Source organism: Tinamus guttatus, unplaced genomic scaffold (genome assembly GCF_059628265.1).
Source record: "Tinamus guttatus ecotype Peru unplaced genomic scaffold, ASM5962826v1 Tinamus_guttatus_pri_ptg000056l, whole genome shotgun sequence".
NCBI classification, from domain to species: Eukaryota; Metazoa; Chordata; class Aves; order Tinamiformes; family Tinamidae; genus Tinamus; species Tinamus guttatus.
In genome coordinates, this window is record NW_028288590.1 from 464154 (window position 1) to 489363 (window position 25210).

Genomic DNA, 25210 nt, shown 5'->3' on the forward strand with positions numbered 1-25210 from the left:
GCCATTATTGCAAACAATATTTGAAAGCCCCTTGTTAGAAAGCAGCAATGCAAACTTTAACTTCATATTCAAATTAATTGAAGTCTACTCACTTGGATATCCTCAGAATGTTTCAGATGTCATCAGCACTTAAATCAAGCAGGTCACAGGAGTTTTGATAACAGATGCATTGCCTCCTTAGGGCCCCAAATCTTGAAGCAATTTAACATGGCTAAACACACCTGACTAAGCAGGACCTTGTTTTACTTTGCAACACTAAGGAATCATTAATACTTTCATATTTGAAAGGTTAAATAAGGATGGAAGTCCAACCACAAAAAATGTCCTTTCCTTTGTGACTAAATGGACTGTTCCAAAAGGAGTAACTTACCAAAGAAAACATTCTATGGATTTATTTTAAGCACAGAAAACTGCCCAGTAGGAAACCATTTAGTTACTTTATGAAAAAAGATGGGTTACTTTTATTCATCTAAGGCACCTCTGTTAAAAAAAAAAAAAAATCATAAATCTAGAAAGAAACTAACTTCTGGCCATCTCCTCAATTATACTCTAAAAAGAATGCATAAACAAAATGCCATGTTCAGCTATTTTTTAAGGTACAAATCTACTTTAAGAAAACCAGCAATATATTTCTTTTCATTTAGTTCAAGATTTTCTGCACTTGTGCTCTTCAAAAAAAAGCATAAACACTTTTACATTGTTATTTACATTCTTTTATGGCACTTTTGGCTTATGGCATCCTTTTGAAGGTGATTTACTCAGGCAGAAGAAAGAAAACAGGCAAGGGAAATCATTCTACAGTTCATAAAAAACAACTGGTTTGCATACTCTCATATTAAGCTTTTAATCTGCCTAGTCTCTAGCTTCTCTAGCTAAGATTACAAGATGGAAATAGCTTTCAAAAGTGTCAAATATTAAAACCAATACGATTTCATACAGTTAGCATCTAAAACTGAGCACCACTTGTTAAATGGCCCTTATTTTAAAAATTTGCCCAAGTGATAGTTGTTCCTCACAAATGTTCCAATCTGCCCCCTGGTCTCAAAACAACCTCAAGGGGGCCTGAAATCATATGGTTTTTGGTAGTGACAAAAATTACAAGTCCTTGAACAAAAACTCACAGGCTATCTTTAAAATCCAAAAGTCAAAACACACATGCATAGCCTTTTTAATTTGAAAAACCTTATGCATTGTTTTGCTTCCAGGTAAGAATCAAGCACTAGCAAATCTATGCCTCCAAAGTTTCAATCTACCTACAGTACTAGCAACTGCAGATGTTCAAACCTAGAAGTTTGAACCAAGTTTAAACCACGGGTTTAGAACATTTGTAAACACTCAGATAACCATTTCCAGACACGCAGACAAATATTTCACAAGATGAAAGCTGACAACTTCTCACCACTAGTTTAGATGGCAGCTGTTCACTTCAACAGCAAAAGCAAAGCCTTCATCCCCTAAACCCCAGCCCGTATTTTCTTTTCAGTCATGAAAAGCATCTGGGTTTCACCTGCCAGAAGTGTAGTTTACAGACCATAACACCAGAGGCTGCTGCAGTCACATAACCTGCTTTAGTCATACCAAGAACAACTCATTTATACAAAGCATCCCAGAACAGAGAAGTGAAATCCTACATTGACTTTTTGAAAAATGAGTTATTCCAGAAGACACCACAATCTTGGGAAGCTAGGCAGTAATGAGTCTTAGTCACAATGAATGCATAATTAACTGAAGTAAATAAGCAGTGATTACAGCCTGTGGGACTCTCATGCTCCAACTGTCAGCTCACTGGAAGTTATAAAGAAATTCAGCAACTCAACTTTGCATTGTTCTGCGAGTTTCACTGACCTACTGACTGCAATAATGATAAATACGCAGTTTGTTGAAAAAACAACACAGCAAAGATTAAGTGATTATGTTGCAGATGACCACACAGAAAACAGAAATGCAGCATATTTCATTTTCAAAAGGGTAAAAGGGGGAGTTTTGCAAATACACGGCAGGGTCACATGGCTCAGGAGAAGAGCCAACAGACCTCTGATGACATAACAAAAAAAAAAAAAAAAAAAAAAAAAAAAACACCACACAAGAGCAAACAAGTACTTTCTGAATCCAAGAGAAACACTTTCAGACAAAAATCAACTCTTTCAGTGGTAAAATGACTTCCTAATAAGAATATTCATAGCACTCCTGCCTACTTTAAATTTTTAATATTGCAGAAATATTAAGCTTTTACCTCTTGCTGAAGCTAAGCATCTCATGTATTGATCTTTTACACAACAACTTGACAACAACTAGAGTGTTACTTATTTTGCTTGAACCAATACAGATATTTTCAAGTACATTCAGTAGAACATGCATTTTGTATATACCATATTACATATTTTCTCTCACTATCTTAAACTTCTCTGCTTAAATCTCAAAAGGCAGGTCTTCCATAGATCCTGTGTCACACCTAACAGCTCCATGCTGATGGCCGTGTATCTCATAACATCTAAAAATACAACTAGACAACTAGCTTAAAGTATCTTCTAATATCTTCAATGGGGTACCAACATGCAGTGCAATATACTGCTACCAAACCATCTGATCTCTAAGTTTAACCCTCAATTACAAGTTCTTGTTGTGAAATGATTCAGAATTTAACAAAGAGGCTTTTAAACATCAAGTCTCTCATGCCAAACCAGAAATAAATAGATTTGCAAATCCAAGTTGTGCATTAATTTTTGACAATATATTGCGCAAACGCTGTTTTAAGAAAAGGTAAAATCGATCACTTCAGAGAAAAAAATCCTAAGACTCAATATCAAGTTTCCTTTTCATCTGTAACTTCTATGGATTGTATGAAATTGAGCTTTATGTTCTGCATTTGTAATAGAACAGCCTTCTTCACTAAAGACTGTCAGATGTTTAGCCACTGAACACTCAGTCAGGTGTTCAAAATTATCCTTCACTTAAAGCATCTTTGAGCAGTGTACTTCAAGTCATTTTCTGCCACAAACCAACCTTCCAAGCTAGGGAAATGGTTAATTCTTGATAATGTTCACTTCTCCCCCTCTACAACTCCTCCACCTAAGGAGACACCAGAATATGCCCATGAGTTACCATGGTGACTCCTGATGCCAACTCTACACTATTTTAGGACAGCAAGGTTGGGTTTTTGTTTTGCTGCTCTATGATGACTTCTAAAATACTGTTTTCTCCTTATAATGAAGCACAATTCTGGGCATCAATTTAAGGGACTGATTTTTTTTTCTCACCTTGCAAATCAGGTATTTGTAATATTTTTAAAAAGGAGTATACACACACATAAGCATTAGTATTTCAAGCTCCCATTTTACTTAACTTCATTGTCAACATTGAAGTAGTGATACTAACTCTCAAACAGAAATTTGAGATGATGCACATGGAGAACAAAAAGGACAGGGAATTTATACTACCCTTCTGAATGCTAACTGGGTAATCATTTGCTTCTAAAAAGCGATATTCAACACCCCAGACTGCTACAAGTTCTATCCTTTCTTCAAGGCCCGAAAGCCCAGCCCAGTTTTCTTAAAACAGCAAGGCATAAGGGACTCCTAAGAACTTGTGTTCAGCAGGCCTGAAGACTCTCATTAACATCCAGTACGCAAATAAGCCTCAAAGGAAATGGAGCACAGCAGCTGTTTCCTCATGTTTTAATGCAATTAGACCCACATTTAATACCAACTACTTCACTCCCTAGAACTCTGTAAGACAGAACGAAATAGAAAAGTGTTATCATGCTTCTGTAAAGTACATACATTAAAAAACTCCTTCAAAAAACCCTCACATCCTATTTCATCAGTGCTTTTCTAGATGTTTATCAAATGTGAACTGGAACTGGAAGCACAACAACGTAACAAAAAATTCCCACAGCACTGTTCTAAGGACAGTTAATAAAACTAAAGAGTACAAACAAGCACAGAAATATTTCCTTGTGCTGCTTTTTGAGTCACTGCTTCACAAGGTACACTTTTGGTTAGGGAAGATGAAGCATACAGATTAACTTCTAAGCCTGCCAGAAGAGGCGTGAAGTGCCTTTAGGCAAGTCACATACATGATTATTCATTTACAAAACAAGATGGGAGCCTTTGCACTGAGAATTTTACATTCCAAGTAGGTAAAATAATCAGGTAATGTAATGATCAATGGTGCTTGCAGGATTATTCCAAGTCTGTAGGTTCCAAGGTACTTTCTTAAACTGGAAGATAATTAATGACTGGTTTCAGAAAAGCACGTATAGTTCAGAACAAAACATTAAGTCTCTGTGATATTACTTACTGAAAATGGGAACAATGTAGGAACTGAAGAGAACGGGTCAGAATAAAGACACTCATTCTGAAATAATACAGGCCAATGCCTGTATTTTTTTATTTGTTTCTTGACATGCATTGAAAACCGAGATGCACATTCCCATGAATACTGGATACCAATTTCAAAATGACTTTTAATATGTTGTTTTGAGGAAGTCTGAAGTTATCAACATAAAACTTTCCGGGAAAATTGCTTGGAAAAAAGTAGTATTTATACTAAGTTATAGAAGCATTTCTGAAAGGGAGGAAAACATTATATTACCAACTACCCTCCAAAGTAGAAATTTCAAATTTGTCTTGTTCTTTCACATTTGCCTAAACAAAGTCACAGAAAGCCTGTTCTCTTGAGACCAATATCATGCCTAAGCCTACCCGCAGCTTCAGAACCCACACCTATAATCTCAAATCAGCTGCACTTCTAAATTTCTAAAACACAGCAAAGCAAATGTAGTCTCTGGTGTGACCCAGCACAAGAACAGAAAACTGTGATACAAGTTGGGCAGTTGCTTTCTATTCTTGGTCTTTTGTTAGGCCGAAGCCTTTTCTAAAGGATTTGTTTGGTTTGGCGCAGACACTGGAAGAAAAACAGAAGACAAAACAGTAAAACCCACCAATTTGGCAAAATCAGCACTACAAAAATAACAGGGTATCATAAATTAATAGATTAAGTAGTACAAAATCCAAAGTAGTTGGTCAAATATCTAGAAAGAATGACAAAAGAGATGACTCAGATGAAAAATCCACAGGGAAAACCACTTGGACAGAGATTGAAAGATTTTTACAAGGATGCTGGAGTGAAGGCAAGTAACCTAATGACCCAGTGGAGACCTAGAGATAACATTCAGTTGTCTGGGATATAAATTTAGTATTACATAACCTTTTCTGTTACTGCAGTTTTGTGACATCTTCCTCACTGCAGACCTCCCAACAACACCCAATTGTTCTCCCTTGCACTTCTGTGGGGCTCTGACCATTGCCAAGAACATCTGGCTAAAAGTCCATCTCCAAAGCCTTCATTGTGATCCTCTGACCTCACTCACGTATTTCTTACATTACTGTCATTATATTTTCTTTATTCTTTCAAAGTTAGTTAAAATATTGCTTTGGACCTTTCACACATTTTGTCTACCTACACATTGAATTTTTTTTTTTCATTTTTTTCCAACAAATTAGTTAGGAGGCCTATAGGGAGCATCTCCATTTATCCAAGCCTGATTCATTCGAGAGAGGGGCTGACCAGTGCCCAGAGTAAGAAAGGGTCTGGGGGGGTGGGGGTGGAAGCATTATACATTACGATTCATTTACAGTGAATTAAAGTTACAAAGGCACTCCAGATTTTCGCACCTTAAAAGCACTCTCTTTAATGTGGAAGGAAGAGGGTCAAGAGGGATCAAGTATCCTCGTTAATTCATTAAAGTGCCGACTACCCTTATCTGTGACTTTTTTTGTCTCACAGTTTACTGCTCATTATCAGAAAAAACCTTACCTCTCTGCTAAAGTTTGCAGTTCAGCTGGCCTTGACCGAGTAAAAGCCTGGCGGGGATACAGACCACCCCCTCGAGGAGAACAGCAGTTGCAGGTAACCACACTTTCTGTGCACAGTGCAGCAGCTCGATCTCTGTTCTCACTTGGATGTTATGTTTTCCTTTATCTTTCGCCACCAAGGAGAAAGAATGTTCCCTCCCTAACACGGGCTGTGTTTTGTTTCGGCGCTTTTTGCCTTGTTTTCCTCCTGTTTCCCCTTGGCTGCGGATGACGGCAGAGCTGCATGAGCCAGGCCCAGGCCGCGCCTCCCAAAAGGGCCTCGACTTCTTCCCCCTCGCTCGGGCTCCGCGGCGAGGCGGGGGCCGGCTCAGGGCAAGGCGGTGGGGCCGGGTCGTTGCCCCCGGGGCGCAGATCAACAAAGGAAGCGGGCGGGAGGCGGCGGCGGCCCTGGCTGCTGCTCCTCCCCTGCGCTGCTCGGGGCCGAGCGGAGGCCGCAGTGTAAACAGAGGGGAACGTGCGCGCAGGGCCGGGCGGGAGCAGAGGCTGCCGCGGCCCTGCGCACTTGATGCGCGTAAAGTGCCGCTCGCCCCTCAGCTGCGCCTGAGGGAAAGGAACAGCCTTTCCCGAACCACAGCTAGCATTTTTTTTTAATCGTTTCGCAAACGCTCCGTAACGCTTCGAACAGGGAGAGGCGCAGTCTCCCCCCGCCACATGCGCCGGACCCGATGTTATGGGGGCAAGTGTGTTCGCTGACACCCTCGCTGCCCGTTCCCCGAGTCAACAACGCGGCGGGAGGAGGCAGCGCCGCTGGGCACGGGCACTTCCCCGCCCGCCCACCCCAGCCTCCCTCCCCCCATTAGCCCCACGTCTTCTCACACCTGCGCGGCCCCTCTCACCTCCCCTGCGGGCTGGGGATTAGCCATTGCGCAGGCAGCGAGAAGACGAGCGGCGAGGAAGACTAGAGAGCAGGAGGAGCAGCCACCCCCCCCTACCTTGGGCTTCCGCAGCCCCGCAGGCGGAGCCAGAGGCGGCCGGCGGCGCTTGCCTTGTCCCGGCCGCAGGGCAACAGCCCCCCGAGGCCCCGCTCCAGCCGCGGACGCTACTGACGCCCGTTGGCCGCGCTCTTCCCCGCCCCCAACCGTTCCAGCCCTCGGGCGGCCCACTCCGCACCCCTGCCAACCGCCGCCCGTAACGGCCCCCGCGCGAGGCACTCACCCGAGACCCCCCGCCCGGGGGCTGTAGGCGGAAGGGCGCCTCGGCTGCCTGCGCGGAGCGGTGGCACCCGGAGCCGGCGGGCAGGGAGGGAGAGAGGGAGGCGGCCGCCCCCGCGGAGGAGCCCCCAGAGCCGGCGCGGCCTCGGCGCTGCCCCGCGCGCCGCTGTTTGTGTTGACGCGAGCGCCGCGAGGGGAGGAGGGGCCCAACAGCTGAGAGGATGTAAACAGAGGCCACGTGACCCCGCGCGGGCAGCACCACCCTCCCCATCCCCCGGCTAATGGAGACGGGGGAGCAGCGTCGCTTCGCCTCGTGATTGGCCGCACTTCGCCAGGGCCTGAGCCAATGGGAGCGCGGCGTTCGCGATTTCGTCACCAGTCGCCTAGGGAGGTTGGGATCCTCCTCGCGGCGCTGGGAGCGAGGCGCCATCCCTCCCCTCCCCCAGCAGCCGCCGTTGCGGCGGGGCAGCCGCGGGGAGCGGGAGCAGGCGGCGACATGGCGGGGGCAGCCGGGGGGACACAGAGCCAGCGAGGAGCGGGACGGTGGCGGACACCCTCCGGCGCCGGCAGGAGGCCGGAGGAGCTCACGCAGCTCTTTGTAAGGCCTCTCAGGGGAAGGCAAAAAAAAAAAAAAAAAAAAAAGCTGCTCTGAAAAACGAGAAAACTCGAAAAAATGCATTTTTTATTTTCTCGAGGAAAAGAGTGAGAAAGGTTGGAGGCGAGGGTTGGAAAACTGGTGGCATTTGCACTTGTGGCATCAGCAAGGTTCACCGCATCCGGTGAAAGCCATTTGGTGTTCAGGGACCTCGGCCAGCTGAATGTGGAAACCTGCAGACTAAAAAGTGACGTTGCAGTGGCGGAAACATCAGTATAAGTAACATGGTAGCGTTCATGGTGATAATTTTAAACTGGAGTGGTTTTGGCGTTGAGAGATTTGCAAAAATAGAGCCGAGGCGTAAGGTTTTGAGTTTTAGCCAAAGTTTGAATACTGGCAGAGCAGGGTTTCTAAATAAAAACCACGAGAAATGAGCTACATAAAAATGTAGCTGGTAAGAGGCCAGCAATGAATATTACCTATTTGGGGAGGGAGAGAGGGGAGGAAGGAGCAGCTAATGCCATGGGCACGCCATGAGTGGAGAGCAACATCTGAGCTGGGAGTAACTGGCAGCTTCTGCTGGGTTAATGCAAATAATTCCCTCTTCTGCTAAGTAGGCTGAGAAATGAGTCACACAAGCATGAACTGGTGCACCCCATCATTGGACAAGTAGAGGGGAGAAGAGAAAAATAGATAAATTCCTTTTGACCTTGAAACAAGCCGTGCCCTCATGTAATAAATCATCTCTTCTGGGCCAGATTGTTAAACACTTTTTCATTAAGAATTTTTGGGTTGAGGTAATAAGTGCCTGTAATACCCCACCTGTTGCATGAATAGGACATTTTTACTTTTCATTCTTTCTCATTCCATTACACCTAGGTATTCTCATGCAACCAACACATCCTCACCTGTCAGACCAAATGGACTTAATCATACCAGTATTTACTCCAAAAGTTATGCCACTTTATGCTTATTTAATTTTGAGGAAACTCTGATAGTGTTGCTTGACTTCTCCCTCCCAAACTAATGTTATGCTGAGCTGATTCCATTTTCATTTAACTTGCAGCAGACAGAGATGTCAGTTTGAGTTGGGAAGGTCATTTTCTCAAAGCTGAAAAGTAGAAGCCTCCATGCTCAGGCCAGGTGGGAAAATTCTACTCTCAAACATATACAGTACTGCAAATCTAATTTAGCTCCCGTCATCCATCATCAAGCCAGAAGGTGCATATTTTCTTTTGCAATATAACCTTTGCATTTTGATGTGAAATATAGTTATTGTCACATCATTTTAAATGAGATGTGCATAAATTGTGCAACCTTTCTTTTCATATAAGTTCAATTAACACATTCTCAGAAACCTATGTCAGCTCAAGTATTACATGACAGGTCTGTCAAAACTCTGTATAAATTAGCTGAGGTCAAAACCTGGGTAGAGCACTTAAGAATAGCACAGTAAACATCCTTTCACCTCCATAAAATAATGTCTTATTTAAATTACAATATCTCTAAAACTTCTTTACTGTTTGGAGTTCTCTTATTTTCTATGCAGATTGAAGCAGTATTTACTCTTTCAATACTCTGACCTGATTCTCTGTTATGTCTTCATGATCATGCAAGCAAACAAAGTACGTCTTCATTCTGCATTGCCGGTCAAGATTATAACATTCAGATGCCTGGAAGAAAACTACATGCTTAAGATTTCTAATTTACAGATTAAAAAAAATGAGTTTTACTACTACTGGTCATTAAAGTTAAGCACTGAGCCTGTTACTGTATTGCAATAAAGTGGCAGATATACATAGCCAAACAGGGCAAACAGCATTTTGATCTTCCTAAAAAGTACCAGTACCTTAAAAGCAGAATGGTGCAAAGAGTGTTTCTTAAACATAATCCTGATAACATAAAACCAACAGGTAACATTTTACTTACACTGCTTTTTGCACATCTCAGTTCAGACATGGAAAACTTGTTGCAGCATCACCGCCATTGTTGAAGATTGTTTAAAGTCGGTTTCAACTTTGCATTTTGCATCACTTTCAAAAACTTTCCAGTGCTACAGGAAATATATGTGAAGCACATTTTTCTTAAATTGTTATTTTTAAACATGTAAGACGTTTTAATAATTTAATAAATCTTGACGTTGTATGTTTTTGATTAAGCTTTAGCTTTTAAGAAAGTTTTTTATGTTATGCAGTCTAATAAAGTTACAATATGTTCTTTTGGATTTCTGAGGATTTGGGGTATTTTTTTAAGTTTTATCTATATCAAGTAAGAATCTCAGTACTCCCTTGCTTAGTTCTAGAACAGCTATCAAGGAAAAGAATAAAAGAGACATATGTCTAAGCTCTGTTCCTACTCAGTTATTTCATGTTGTGGCTTAGCCACTTATTTCATGTTGACTTAGCTCTTCAGAAAATAGTGAAAGCTTGTAAATTACCATTTTGAAATGATCGGCCTTTTCATTTCCACTGATTTTGTTCTTTGTTCTAGTTAATGAAACCAGATTCTACTGTAATTTTTAATTCTTATGTTCCAATTTTTCTTTGTTTTTTTTTTTGTAGATATGTGAAAAAGACATGAATACAAAAGGAGAGAAGCAAATTCTGAAGCAGCTGTTTTAATCTATGGATCCTTGTTATTATGTGGATTGCTTGTGGATTACTTTCGCTGTTGACAAATTTTTGAGGAAATGTTCTGAATGTCAGCACTTACCAAAAGTTGTTAAGGAACTCATAACTAATGCACAGGTATATAGAGGTTCTGTTAACTCAGGAAAAATAATTAAGTAACTGATGGTCACGCTGAGATCTAAACAACTAGAATTTCTTATTTATGGAAAGTTCTCTCCACCTTACTATATTTTCAACTGATCCGTTATTGACAGCATATCATTAAACTGAAAAAAAAAAGAAGCAAGGAAGATGTATTGGGTCTGCATATTGTCTATAGAATCCACATAATAAATAGTCCGATAAAGTAGTAAAATAGAGATTAATTTACGCAGAAAACAAGACACACCCAAAATGCTATGGAAATTTAACTAGACAGCCTGATGCAAAAACTAAAGCTAAGCTTATGTTTAATGTATAGACTGCTATCTGTATTTAGATGAATTGGCTGAGTAGGGCACTATGGAGATCTAGGGTAGACAAGAACTACCAAAATAATTTCAGAGTCATTTTTAAAGTAAATGAAAGAATATTAGGAATATACATTTCTAATCCAATCAATAATTCCAATCGTTAGTGGTCCAAATGAGAGAACAACTCTGAAGAGTGCGAAAAATCCGTGTTGTTACATCTCACATTTTCTTTTTCCTGATGCTTATTTCCTTACTGAAAATGTCTGTCAAATTCCATTATACCAGCAAAGCAGGAACCAAAAGCTGTGCTAAAGAATATGTTAGGACTAGTGTTTTCAGAGTTATTGATAGTTGCTCTCTCTGTCCCTTATATTACTGTCATCATAGGCACAATGTAGCGCCTTCTACTTCTCCCCCTCCCCACTACCTCATCCCCCCCACCAAAAAAAAGTGTCTTCACACCAGAAACTGAACACACAAATAATTTTAATTTATATTTAGTCTTATAACTTTGGTCAAGTCTTTGATGCATAACATCCCATTTCTCATTCTTCTTACGGTTAGTCTTCTCCCCCCCCCCAGGATTTTATAATCTTATTAGACTTCCTTCCCCTGTCTAATCGCATTTTGCTTTTTTGCTTCATCTTTAATTATCAGATTTTCTAATGTTGCAGTTGATTCCCTATGTCTGTGAGAGATTTTTGTCTTTTTAATTTACATTATCATTGTCCGATTTCTTCTCATTTATTTTTTGTGGGTTTTCTTTTTTTCCTTTTGTTTTTTTTCTGTTGACTGGCTTTCACTGGTTGTTTTGTATGTGTAGAGAACAAAGAGCATGTCCCACGTAAGTAGCAGTTTCGATTTCAGATATTGTTTTCTGCGCGCTGTAGGAGGTGTTACTTCCTACTGGGAGCACATATTTCATACTGTATCACGCCTTGTCATTGATTCGGCCTGTTTCAGGAAGATTGCTCTGAAACGGAGAAAAACTGCAGCAACTTTCTCTTCCAGAATTATTCTTCCATACGTATTGTACTATTTAAGAAATCCTAAGTGTTACAGAGGGAAAGGTGATTAGAAATTACTGGAAAGCAGTTTCTTTTATCCCTAAGGTTTGACCTCCCTATCATGCTTTAAAAACATTGCAACTTAGTTTTGCATTCTTTGCTCGCAGATGCTACTACGTACCTTCTAATGCACGTACCCAAGCAGCCATTGTGCTGTCTCCACAGCTCAGTAGTGCTTGAGATCTGCAGGTCCTAGCAGGCTGATTCGCTCTCATGCAGTGCCAAAGCCAAGCTGTGTCCATTCAGTTGCACCTACAGCACCAGCCCTCCTGCGGATAAGTTCTAGTAAGTCTGACTGTGTGATCATTTATCACTTGGCAATTGCCATTACTAATGCACAAAGAGCTTTCAAGCTGGTTCTGTTCATTTGGTCCCTATAATAGGAGCACAGCTACTCTGTTTTGAGATGTGCCCTGGCTCTGAGAGTGGTTAAGTCAAACTATATAGTGCTGCTTTGACCCGTGAGACCTGCCAAACCTCACCTGTGAGCCTCGTGAGCTCTGCATATGTCGACTGTTGTGCATCTGGGGCCTTGTTAATCAGGATTTAGGTTAATAAACCCCAGATGAGTGTCATAGGCAGAAGTGGTTCTGTAGTCAAGCTTAATATGAGAATAACCTCTCCTATGAGCCCCAGAACCACTTAATTTAAAGGGAGTAAAGTATGATTTACTCTAAAATATGTCATTATGCAACACAGTGCTTCCTATGGTATTCCTACTGGACTTTGAGAATTATCTACAACTTTAACTTTTAGTATTTAATGTTATCCCTCTCCTGCCCCCTCCTGTGAGGTGAATTATAGCCCTTCAAAGGCATTTGTAATTTTAAGAATTGAGATTTGCGTTGCTGTAGATTTTGAAACGTAAATGTAATGTTTGAAATTTTTAATGTAAGATTAGAATCACTGATATTAAATAGGATTTGTGGCCACGAACATTAGTTTGAAAGATGTTTCTCTTAGGATCTGCTGTCCGACCTTTTGAGGGTTACTTTTCCTATTGACTGCTCATGCCTTTGTCTTATTTTTTTTTCTATTAGGAACAAACATGAGATCATAGGAATGGAATGGTGCCAGTGACCTAGAGTCACTGATACTTATATAACCAAATTTTGTTCATAAAAATAATTATACCAAAAATATAGTTTAAGAAGCACAGGCATAATGGTTGACACACAATAAATTTAATCACATAGTAAAGAGTGAAAAAATATCTCTCTTATAAATCTAGTATTAAGAAAGGTGTTTGTCTTTTACATTTTGGATACAACAGTATTTTCAAGGAATGATAAAAGAGTAATATGGAGCTACAGGGGCCTGAGCTCAAAGATATATCAAAAGCAATTGCTAGGTGATATTTAATTTCTTAAATTCCCATTTTAAGGGGTCTAGTACTAATATCATAATGGAAAAATATCTTACTCATATTTCTTTTCAGTTTTTAAGTTCTTTTAGTGAAGGAACTAAAAGCACATCATGTAACTGTTACGTTAGTAGAAACCTAACTTAAATAATTATGTCAATTACATTAGGGACAAAGTTCACTGATTGTCTGCAATGGCAATTTACAAAAAAAAAAAAAAAAAAAAAGGTATGTTAAGCCATTTGCCTCTTTCAAAACATTAAGAATACTTACTTTCATCACATGGTTTTCCCCATAACTCATAAAGAGAAATCTTCTCCTTCAATTTTTCTGTTTTCAATGATTTGTAGCTTGTCTCAGAAGTTTATTAGTATATAGAATGAGTGTCAGCAGAAAGTGTCGTCTATTAGGAGACTCTATCAATAGGGTTCTGCTAAGTTTATGAGTTTGTGGTGCTTTTTTTTTTTCAGAAGCAACATAGCTCTTATGACAGAGGAAAAAATATGTGCCATCATGATTAATAGTTTGAAGTCTGTCTGTGATCTTTGCTTAAATGAGTCACTGTTGACAATAATTTAGTATATTTTGCATACCGAGAATAGCCAAAAATATATTTTGAAACTAATAACTTGGTGGATTGGTCCATATTTTTGCCAGATTTTTAATGAAGCATGAAGTGATAGAGATTTCATTGACATAAATCAACAATTGACATCTAGAAGTCTATACTGTATATGGGCTGAAAATACACTATAATTAGTCCTCCTTTGGATAGCCAGCTTGCCTATGTGCAATAATTTAAGAGGCTTATAAGCCCAACCATCCACTTGCAGACTGACAATCTACTACTTACATGCTTTTATCTTTAAGTAGGAAAGATGGGACAAGCTATCTACATTTTGTAAATATGTCAAAAATTGCAAGAGTTTCTTCTAGTTTCATTTCTAATGAATTTTGTATTTTTTAAAAAATATTTTTTGATATTTTTCTCCAAAATTGGCAGAGGTTTTGCACCTATATTTTGGTTTGTTTTGGTTTCTGGATGATGCAGTTCACTGTAGTCAATTTACAGGAATATATGCAGATGGCTGAGACAGTACAAGTGAAACTTCATAAATGTGTCTGAACACATTATTTAGTGAATTGCATAAAACTGGATTGTTAGGTTAGATATAAAAACTGTGTGGAACAGATCTGTATTCAACCAATTAATTGGAGTACTTTCCTAGAATATACGCTACTCTGTCAGATATATAGTCGAAATTATATGCCATAAGTATTCTCCCTTGTTTGGAAAACATGCATTTCACTGTTTACCTCCATCTCCTGAAATAATGTCAAAGAAGGTAAAATAATGAGAGGTGAGGCAGGTAAAGTAGAGGCACTAGAAAGAACCATTCCTATGTGGATATGGGGATACTAGTCATGTTTTACAGAGAAGATGTTCTTCCAAAAGTATATTTAAAAGTCTTTTAAGTACATGGAAACATAAAAATATTACTCCATTCTACTGACCATGGAGTATCAAGGAGCAGTAAAAACAGAGCTGGTCCTTAAGGGAAGAAAAGTCAGGAGCAGGGGGTGGCCAATACACAGTGTGGTGATGAGCAGAAGAGGCTGATGGCAGCAGTGGGACTTATCAACCGTGCAGCAATCATCAGGCCAAAGGAAGGCAACAAGCCAGTCCCAAGGTCAATCTAGGAAATCTGAAAAACCTCCCAGGAACAGGGTAGAGAGCACTGGGTACAGCTACAGCATGGATCAGATGAAGACTGACACTACAGGAATGAGGTTAAGTGGAGCCCTAGGGCCATGCGCAGGAGGTGTGCGTAGAGGCCACGAGTGAGGCTGGTCAGAGATGCTAAGAACTGTTAGTGCACATGACCCTAACATTGAGCTTTTCAAAGAACTGAGCCCCAGCAAATCTCTTGCAAGATGTAGCTTGGCAGGACACCTTTACAGTGAATGCAGAGTGCAGAGCATAATCACAACATTAAGATGGTATGGGTTAGTCATATTTAAGGTATACCAAATTAAAAGCTTTCTGATCATTTCAGAAGATCTTGAACAGGCATTTGTCTCTTGTTAAAACAGCATGGCTCACTCTAGTGATAATAGATGGGTTTGTGATCTTCTTAATTTGTTTTATTTGGCATAAATGCATGTACCTTAATGTGCAAGACAAGTACAAGTAAGCAGAACACTGTTCTTGTGATACTTGACTGCATGCCAAAGGCCAGCATTTTCCTTTTAGTGCACATTGGGGGGGAACGGGTGAAGATCTGGTTAAAATGTTCTCATTCTAATATGCAACCACAGGACTGAGCATTTTATACTCCAGAAGGTCTTGATAAATGTCTAAGATTCCATCCCATAAATCACATGGAAAATTGTGTCATCCTGATTCCTGACAGTTCTCTGTTTTCTACTAACTCAAAGAGATTTTTTAAAAAAATAAATAATCAAAGAATGAGCAATAAGTAACTTTAAATCTTGGTAGATATTGAATGTCTTTAATTATTTTACTCTACCTCTTTCTGTTTTTTTCATAAAATTACATTAAACCTATGTAAGAAAGAGGAAAGCTTTCTTTTTTGTTTGTTTGTTTGTTTTTGATAGTGAGAAAGTTACTATACTAAAGTCTGTGGCTTTTAATCATGTAAAACGAGAGTCTGAAATCAATGGGACTACATGTAAATGTAACTGAATGCCTGTGGGGTGTTTTTTTATTCTGTGTATGGTGAGCCATTTTGATAACAGGAAGTGTGTTAAATAGACTTTGAGACACCACTATAAATGTATTCTGTCTTTGTTATATTATGTAACAGTAATGGGAGAATCCAATCCTGGAACAATTAGAATCTCAGTATATTAAAGAAAAATAATTATTATTTTACATAGCATGTTTAGTTTTGTATGACAATTTCCTGCTGCTTGAGCATGTCGAAATGCAAGGAAAGAGTGATGTAGAGTACTGTAGAGAGGACATACGCATCTTTAAACTGTATCAGCATCAACTTAACTGTGATCAATGAAATAAGTTTACACTTAAATCTCACCTTGGCTGCTAAGTAATTGGTAATTGCAGAGCCCTGCTGATTTAACACTTGTGTTCTCTTAAGCTGCAGAATGGGAAATGAGGATCAGGAACTTTCCTTTCTTATACAAAGCATGGTTCCTGCGGCTTTTTCTCAATGTGTTTTAATTCACCTGAATTAAGACACTTTATTTTTGGCAGGTATCAGTAGTTGAACCCATAATCAAAATAGGATAGAGATTAAGATACAGGAATAGAGTAGCATCCAGATGATTTTAAGTCTCTAGAAATCACTAGAAACTAGATGATGTGAAAACAAGCATGTAGCTAACACCCATGTGGTAAATGATTTTTCTGTTGATCCAGCTGGGTTTTTGTTTTCTTATTATAATTCTGTATTGATTTTCTTTTTATAGTTCTGTATTAAGAGTCAAATTATATTGATGTGTAAAAAGTAGATATACAGAACAACAACAAAAAACCTCATACAACTAAACTATTTAATCACAATCTTCTTTGTTCATGTATGTCTTTAACATATAAAATATTGTATGAAGTCTATTACATAACCCTTCATATATTTCATGATAGTCTATCAGCTTCCAAAGAGTTGCCCAAATCTCACTAGGCACTGTAGAGAAGAGTCTGTCCCTGTTCTCTTGAAACCACTCATCAGATTTTATATACATGGATAAGATCTCCTTCTGAGCCACCTTGTCTCCAGGCTGAACAGTCACAGACCTCTCAGCCTCTCATTACAGGAGATGCTCTAGGCTCTTCATAATCCTTATGGGTCTTCACTGGACTCACTCCAGTAGCTGTATCTGTCTTGTATTGAGGAGCCCAGAACTGGATCCAGCAGTCCAGATGTGACCTCACCTGTGCTGAGCAAAGGGAAAGGACCATGTCCCTCATTCTTCTGGCAGCACTTCTTCTAATGAAGCCACATTATTGGCCTTTTTTTGCCACAGTATTGCATTGCTGGCTTGTTTAGCCTGCTGTCGTCTAGGACCCACAGGTCCTTCTTTGGAGAGCTGCTTTCCACTGGTTGGCCCTCAGCAGGTACTGGTATATGGGTTTTATTCCACCATACTTGCAGGACTCGACATGTCTCTGTTGAACTTCGTGAGGTTCCTCTCTGCCGTTTTTGCCAGTCCAAAAGGGTGTCTTTGAATAGCAGTGCAAGCATGGACCATATCAACCATTCCTGCCAGTTTTGTGTCACCTGAAATTTTCTGTGAAGTTTCTTGCTTAGTACTTCTGGACCCTTTACACATTATCTGGCAGGGTAGCTTCAATACCTTGTGTAATATGGCTGTGCTGCTGTTGCACATTAACCCAGTGACACAGTGTTGGGTTTTTATTCACCATGATCTTTACCGTCATTGACAGTAATAAAGTCAATATATTACTTTTCTTTATTCTCACATTGTCCCCAGTGGCTAGGCAACACCGTTGCAGAAGATAACAGTAGTTTTTCTTTCTCGTGGTTATTAATATAAAAGCAATCTCACAGAATCATTAATTCCTACTCTGACCCTCTCTGAACACTGGTATTAATTTATCACAGGTGAATATGTTTCCTGAATTTCAACAGAAGTAAACTATTTGTGTATTTCTAGGTTTTTTGTTTGTTTGTTTGTTTTAAATTAATTTAGCTACTGCAGTATAGGGCTACACAATTCCTCACAGCTTGAGAACCAGAACACAGTCATATGCTAAGAATCCATGCTCTAATAGTACTTGATTTGTGACTCAGAGTTGCAGGAGACTATAATGTCCAAATACACTTAAGAGGATGAAATGTGCTCTTAATTTTGGCACAGAAAGGTAAAGACCTAGCAAACGAGTAATGGCTATTGCCTTCTTGATGAGCCACACTGTAATTTTTCCTAGTATCCTAGAAGGAAAATTTGACATGCAATAGTCATTTACCAGAATTTCAAATCAACTTACTCAATATCTATATCCGATATAGAGCCATATAGACTTATTTTATATAAATACATACACATAAATATATGTGTTTATGAACATGCGAATTCAGGAAAACTCCCTTGATGATTCTTATTTAAGTACCCTCTAAATATCATTGGGATTATTCTTATATCTCTTCCACATAAACGGAGTTATTCCTCTCTCCTTTTCCCTCTCTCTCCTTTCCCCTCTCTCTTTTAAAGGACAAAATAGCCTCTAGCTTCTGGTGTTGATATGGTAATCATTATGCTGACAGGACTCTTTTGATTTTACAGAATTTGGGAACCATGGTCACTGGTTACAGCAAAAGAAGGAGACTGTTATTTTGCAATAATCTTATTAAAAATTTGGACCTGTCTTAAAATAAGAATCACATTTGCCATTGGAAATCATTTTGAAATATATTGTTTATGTAATCTCTGTACTGAGTAAAGTTTATTAGAAAGCTGCAGAGAGATTTGTATTCAATCAACATCCTATTTTTGTTATCATTGCAGCTGGAACATTATCATCAAAGAGACTGTCCTTCTAACTTGTTTTTCGATTATTATTCTTTGTAGCATAATTTACTAGCACAGCCTTACAATGCTAGCAAAACCGAAAAGCTCTAAAACCTGAAACCTAATAAGATGGCCACAATAAGATGGCCACAAAGAACCTGAACTAAATAGGAGATAAAAATTTGATATGGATTCTTGCTCCTGCAAAGGGAAGATAGGCCCGTTTTCTCTTAAAGGACCTGAAACTGCTGATCAAGTCGTATAGGCAAACACATTCACCTATAGAGAAAGTAAATGGCTATGGCATCTAATACTTCTGCTCAGTCTTTTTATATTTAATACTAAAGACTTTAATATAAGTTGAAAGGTAATTTTAACACAATTAAATAACAGTGAAGTAATGATACTTTTCATTCCCATAGCCTTCAATATAAAGATAATTATCTCCACAGATCTCTGTAGAATAGGTATGTATCATTATCCTTATTTTATAGAGAGTACAATGAGGCATAGCAAGGTTAAGAAAATCTCTCAGAATGAGGAAAAAAATATAGAATACCAAGAATAGTACTCTAATTTCTTGTCATCGTGTTCTATTCTGTTTTCACAAGATCAGCTTTTATTAAGTTGTCATCTGAAGTGCCTTTTAACTGTTACACTATGAAGAATTTAAATAAGAAACTTACAAAAGTTTATTTGAGAGATGAACCATCAAGGCAGGGGATATAAAAAGCATTGTACTAAAGACGAGTTTTGCTGAGTGTGTACAGTTTAAAGGTCCCTGTCATGCTGCCCTGTAGGATGCAAATTGCTTATGGAGTTAGCTCTAGAAACCTAGTTTAAACAGTGGAAATCATCACCGAACAATGCAACCTCACCAAAATAATGGTGATGTCTGGTTGCTTGTGTACCTAGACCTTGAGCCTTATTTTTTTTACAAGACAAAGGAGTGATTTATAGTTCATAACTTTTGGGGACAGAGTTCTTAGCTGTTCTTCACATCCTCTATCCTTTACATGCTTGTGTCTAATCATTGGAAGTTGGACACAGCATAGATCCCTGCTATTTTTTTTTCCCTTTCTTTAGTAAAACTTATTAGAATTTGGAGTCTTAAACTTGAAAGCAGTGGAAGCAGTCAGTCTTTTTTTTTCTAGGGAAAAAAATAATACTTTAATATTAAACTATAAGTATTGTATACCAAATGGAGTTCCTGATGAAAGTAAAAATTTATAATCCTTACAATTCTATTTAAATCAGTCTTGATGGGGATGATGCTTGGATGAATTCAGAAACTATTTTCATGAGTTTTTGCAAATCTCATCTACAGCAAAATTTAGTTACTCACACCAGGCAGCATTGACAGTTGCTAGAAAAGTGCCAAAATAATTCTCAGCAAATCTGTTTTCACAAATTTGTCTCAGGTGGGAAAAAACATTTTTGCAAAGAAAATGAGCCTTCTGATTAAAGCCCACCCCTTCCCCACTCCCCACCCTCAAAAGAAAAAGAAAAAGAACTAGAGAATTGGGAAAAACAGTAAAAAAACACCCAACGATTTTGCTGCAGGCTATATTTATTTGTAAATTTTAAAGAATATTTCTTATACATTTGTAGCACATGCTACTGTTTTCCATTCTCATAATTGTTGAGAAAACACATTTTACAACCTCCAGAATATTTTTATGATTGAAGGGGATTATTTTTTCTATAATTAAATATTTCTATCTAAGATTTTCATTGTCTGCTTTGCGTCTTCTAGGCTAGCAAAATGCAATCTTGCTCAAGTAAGTCAGGGGATAGTTGCATCGCACACCAAGACAGATTGTGCGCAGTTATTCTTTCAAGACCTGAATACCTTAGTGAATCTTAATACTGAAAGATGAAGCGTAGCCTACCAAGCTCTAATGTACCTGAGCTTCCTGCACACAGAGTCCGCACATAAACATGCTCCCAGATGTGGGAACTCTGAGGAGGATTCTTCAATAATATCAGGGTAATTCTGTCAGGACTGCAGCCCTAGCAGCTTTTCCTGAGAAGCATCTATCATGCTACTTCAATTTTAGGGCTTTACTCGAGAAGTGTTTTGCTGACAGTGACTCCAGATGTATTGCAGTTTAGTTGTTAAACTGTATACCTGTCAGACTGGCTACTTGCCACATGTGTTAACCCCCTATTTCTAGAATGCCTGTTGCCACAAGGAAAAGACTACTCAGTACTTTCTCAGTGAACATGCAAACAGACCATGCTTGAAGGGGCTTCAAGATCCAGCCTGAGGTTCAAAGCAAATATTATATTCAAAATATGTAATAGGATTGTGATGCTGGGCTTGATTCTCAATCTTGTATTGAATAAAACATTCTTACATGGGTTTCTATTTTCAGAATGAGGTGTTTTTGAAAGATTTTAAAGGAAGCTTGGTACAAAAGATCAGAATTACAGTTGCTTGCATGTTTTGTTAGAACACAATTTGGTCACAGAAATTTGATGATTTTTTTTTCCTTGGAATTTGCCTTTGTCTAAATCTGATGTAACAGATCTGAATCCAAGCTCTGGTGGAAAACCTACATTGCTAGATGGGCTTCTGTCAGAACCTATATGTGTTTTTTTTGCTTCAAAGTTAATATTTTGTGTAACCATTTGCAATGACTGTGGAAGCCATAACTCAAACCTGCAGTTCTAGGGCCAAGGAAGCTTCAGCATTCCACTGAGGGCTTTCAGGCTCTGTGGCTATGAGGCCCACTGGAATGACACGTCACAGAAATACTTAGTCATTTCTGTTTATCTAGAAGGATTGTGCCTGCAGGCATGATGCCATTAGTTTTTCTTTCTCAGAAGTTTTCTGAGTGGTGAAATGTCAGGCAAAAGCCTAAGGGAATCACTCTGATACCATTTATTTTCTATTTAAAGATAGAGTTCAGGAGATGCAATCCACTTGTTAAAAGGGTAGGTGTTTTAACCCAGAGTGAAAAATGTAAGGCATTATGCAAAAAGCTTGAAAACAAATACATCACTTCACACATTAGACTATCTAGAGATAAGACTTTGGCACAGCTTTTGAGGATAAATAGCATGTCTGCTTTGTTGCAGTAGTTCTTGTAGATTACCTTAATATTAAAGATGCAAATATGCTCTTCTAACAGGTAGATAATTGGCAAAAAATGATCAAAGTAACCTATCAAACTTCTATACAGATACTAAGTATGCATTTTCCAGTGTTGAAGATAGTACTTTAAAAAGAGAAAACACTGAGCATCCTCATCTGTTCTGCTCTTTGTAGAGGGGGAGAGGAGGGAGAAGAGAGAATGAGCACAGTAATAAAGACTTCTTTTGAAAGGTTGAGAGAGGAACATTTGTTGTGATACATTAATCCTTTGAAAACAGGAGACAGTTGATAGTGGGAAAGCCCACTCCATCACTCAAGAGTCTGACATCCCTGGGAAATGGCCGGCCAGACTAAATTAATCTGGTTCTTGCATTGCTCATGTCCCTGTGCTAGCAGCTGTTACATCATTAACCTTCTGAAGTCCTTATGCAACCTCTTGAAACTTATATGGGCTCCACACTATGAAATGACCTGCCAAATATTTAAAAAAAGAATAATCGTTATCTCATTCTTTCTTTTCATTTACCACTCACTTGGGGGGGCGAGGGGGGGGAGAAATAACTTCATTAGTTTGGGTGATGATAGGAAACCGGAGGAAGTGTAATCACGATTTTTCAGTTTGAAGGATTTATTTCCTTTCATTTCACTCACTCTCTTTCAGCTGAAGATAATTAGGTTATGCAGTTTCAAAGGACACAATCTGAAATTATGGCCTTTGCCCAGTTACATTAGTTTTAAGTTAGTAATTTTGATGATGTTGCAGAAAGTGGAGTATAGTCCAGTTTTGTTTCCCAGAGATATGATAGCTCATCGGCAAAGACGTGCGGTGATTTTTTATCTCTGCCACTGAAGCACGCAGGAACAGATCTGCTGAGTAGGAAGTACTATTTTTACATAATCACTTTTCAAACTAGAACTTCACTGTAGACATTTTGAAGGGACCAGACTTAGCAACTTAAAAGTCACTGCTCTGACTGCAGCGGAAAAGCTGTTGGGTTGTTCATTTAATAATTTATTTTTTCTGTCAGCTCGCTAAGAATTGCCTGATAAGCATTACTCATATTTCTGAGGCCAGAAATTATTTGTTTACATACAAACAGTTTATGATTTCTAAGATTTTGAGTTTTAGTCATCCAAAAATAATGGAAATCTGATTTTTTTTTCAAAACTCTTTTAAAACATATTTGGATACCTTGCTGTAGCATCTGAGCAGCTGATCTGTTCTCACAATCAGTGCTTTGAGTTAGAAAAGTGCTATTATTGTTACCGTTATTATACATGTGAGAAATATTTTGCTCAAAGCCACCCAGGACCTGCATAACAGAAAGGGGATCTAAAACCGTCTTTCAAGTCTCAAGTCATTGTCATTAGAACTGTTCAAGTTTTTTTTTTTTTTTTTCTAAAAAAAGTATCAAACGCAATTAGAGGCCTTGTTTACACATGATGCAGGGACATCTCTTCAGGTTATACTAGTGACTCATTCTTTCTCACTCCTTTTTTATGATCCCTCAACTTGCCCCCATTGACCTGCAGTTCCTCTTCTTGACACCTGTACTATTGGCAACGTATTTCTCTCCGTGTGGGAAAAATAATCTAAGTACATCTTTTGTCCACGCCTTGCTAGTCTGGGATGATGTTTATGCTCAGTGACTCCCTTTTGACTATCATGTGTTGGAAAAGAAACAAAGCTGTTAATAACTAGTTCATAAATTGCAGATCTGCAAAGAACCTCATAACTCTGACTACTCAAAACTTCTGTTGAAAGGTAATTGCTTGGCTAGAAAGCATAGCATTTCAATTTACCACATACATACTTACTTTATTTATGATTTCTGGTGAAGTTTTCCTTAAAAAACATTGGATGAAATGAGGAAAATTAACACCTTTACATGCCAACTAGGATGTACAATGTTTGCAAAAGGCAATTTGCTATTATAGTCAAAGAGCAGCACTTTATAAAGGCAAGTGCAATTTGAGCTGTCTCTCACTTTTTGTTTTTTTTTGAAAGCAACAAAAGTAGTGTAAGATGTCTCCCGTCACCTCTTCCTATCAGATTTTTCTTCTAGAAACTTTTTTCTTTTCTCTTCTTTTCTTTTCTCTTTTATTCTTTTTTCTTTTCTTTTCTTTTCTTTTCTTTTCTTTTCTTTTCTTTTCTTTTCTTTTCTTTTCTTTTCTTTTCTTTTCTTTTCTTTTCTCTTTTCTTCTTTTCTCTTCTCTTTTCTTTTCTTTTCTTTTCTTTTCTTTTTTCTTTTCTCTTTTCTTCTTTTCTCTTTTCTTCTTTTCTTTTCTTTTCTTTTCTTTTCTTTTCTTTTCTTTTCTTTTCTTTTCTTTTCTTTTCTTTTCTTTTCTTTTCTTTTCTTTTCTTTTCTTTTCTTTTCTTCTTTTCTCTTTTCTTTTCTCTTTTCTTTTCTTTTCTTTTCTTTTCTTTTCTTTTCTTTTCTTTTCTTTTCTTTTCTTTTCTTTTCTTTTCTTTTCTTTTCTCTTTTCTTCTTCTCTTTTCTCTTTTCTTCTTCTCTTTTCTCTTTTCTTCTTCTCTTTTCTCTTTTCTTTTCTTTTCTTTTCTTTTCTTTTCTTTTCTTTTCTTTTCTTTTCTTTTCTTTTCTTTTCTTTTCTTTTCTTTTCTTTTCTTTTCTTTTCTTTTCTTTTCTTTTCTTTTCTTTTCTTTTCTTTTCTTTTCTTTTCTTTTCTTCCTGAGAGCAGCATCATTGACTTTGATAGCTTAGCTTTCAGTGTTTAAACACCAGTGTAAGCATTTACAAAATCATAGCATGGATCTTTCCATTTGAGTTTATTTTACAACTCAAATACTGGCTGTGATCCCCTTAGAGTTTGAATTAATATCACCCACAGTTTCCTAATGCTATTTGTCAGGATACCTTCTTTCAAGGCTAATTAGCCTTTGCTTCCTAGAACAGTCCTTCCTGATTGTGAGCAGCCTCTCTTAATGCTGTAAGTTGAGATTGTTTTAGGTTTAGCAGGTAAGGAACAATGAATTTTTTTTACTGAATTCTGAAATAAGTGGAAGGAAAATATAGTCAAAGTGTGAATGTGCCTCCTCTATACATGTCTCTTGTGCATTTATCTTTTTATTGGAAAGACAACATTTCCCTCTTCCAATGAAGCAGAACAAAGTATTTTAATTTTAGGATTGCACTTAAATACAAACATTCCACTTTCAAATATTAGGAATATTTCTGATAAATACACTCTAATTTGCTATACCTGTATTAAAATAAGGAAGCAAAATCTCACCGAATAAACAGGCAAGTGAATGGATTATACCCAGTATTGATATTCTGTAAATCACCTTGAAAATTACTCAATATAGTTGCAGTATCCAAGCAATAGATTTAAGTTGGTGTATGTCTTGGTCTTCTAAAGAAACAGTGATTTTATTTTATTTGCTCTGTAAGATCTAAACTTTAGTATTCATCTACTAACTTGAAGAGCTGGAATGCTTTA

The 25210-nt window shown here is 38.3% G+C and overlaps 1 protein-coding gene across 1 annotated transcript in view; it reads right to left on the reverse strand.

Moving 5' to 3' along the window:
- PCMTD1 (protein-L-isoaspartate (D-aspartate) O-methyltransferase domain containing 1) overlaps nt 1-7103 on the reverse strand; it is a 41371-nt gene extending 34268 nt beyond the window's left edge. Inside the window, exon 1 of the mRNA XM_010216002.2 lies at nt 7032-7103. The gene's annotated coding sequence lies outside the window, so the exon portion shown is untranslated. The remainder of the gene's footprint in view (nt 1-7031) is intronic.
- Between the last annotated feature and the right edge of the window lie 18107 nt (nt 7104-25210).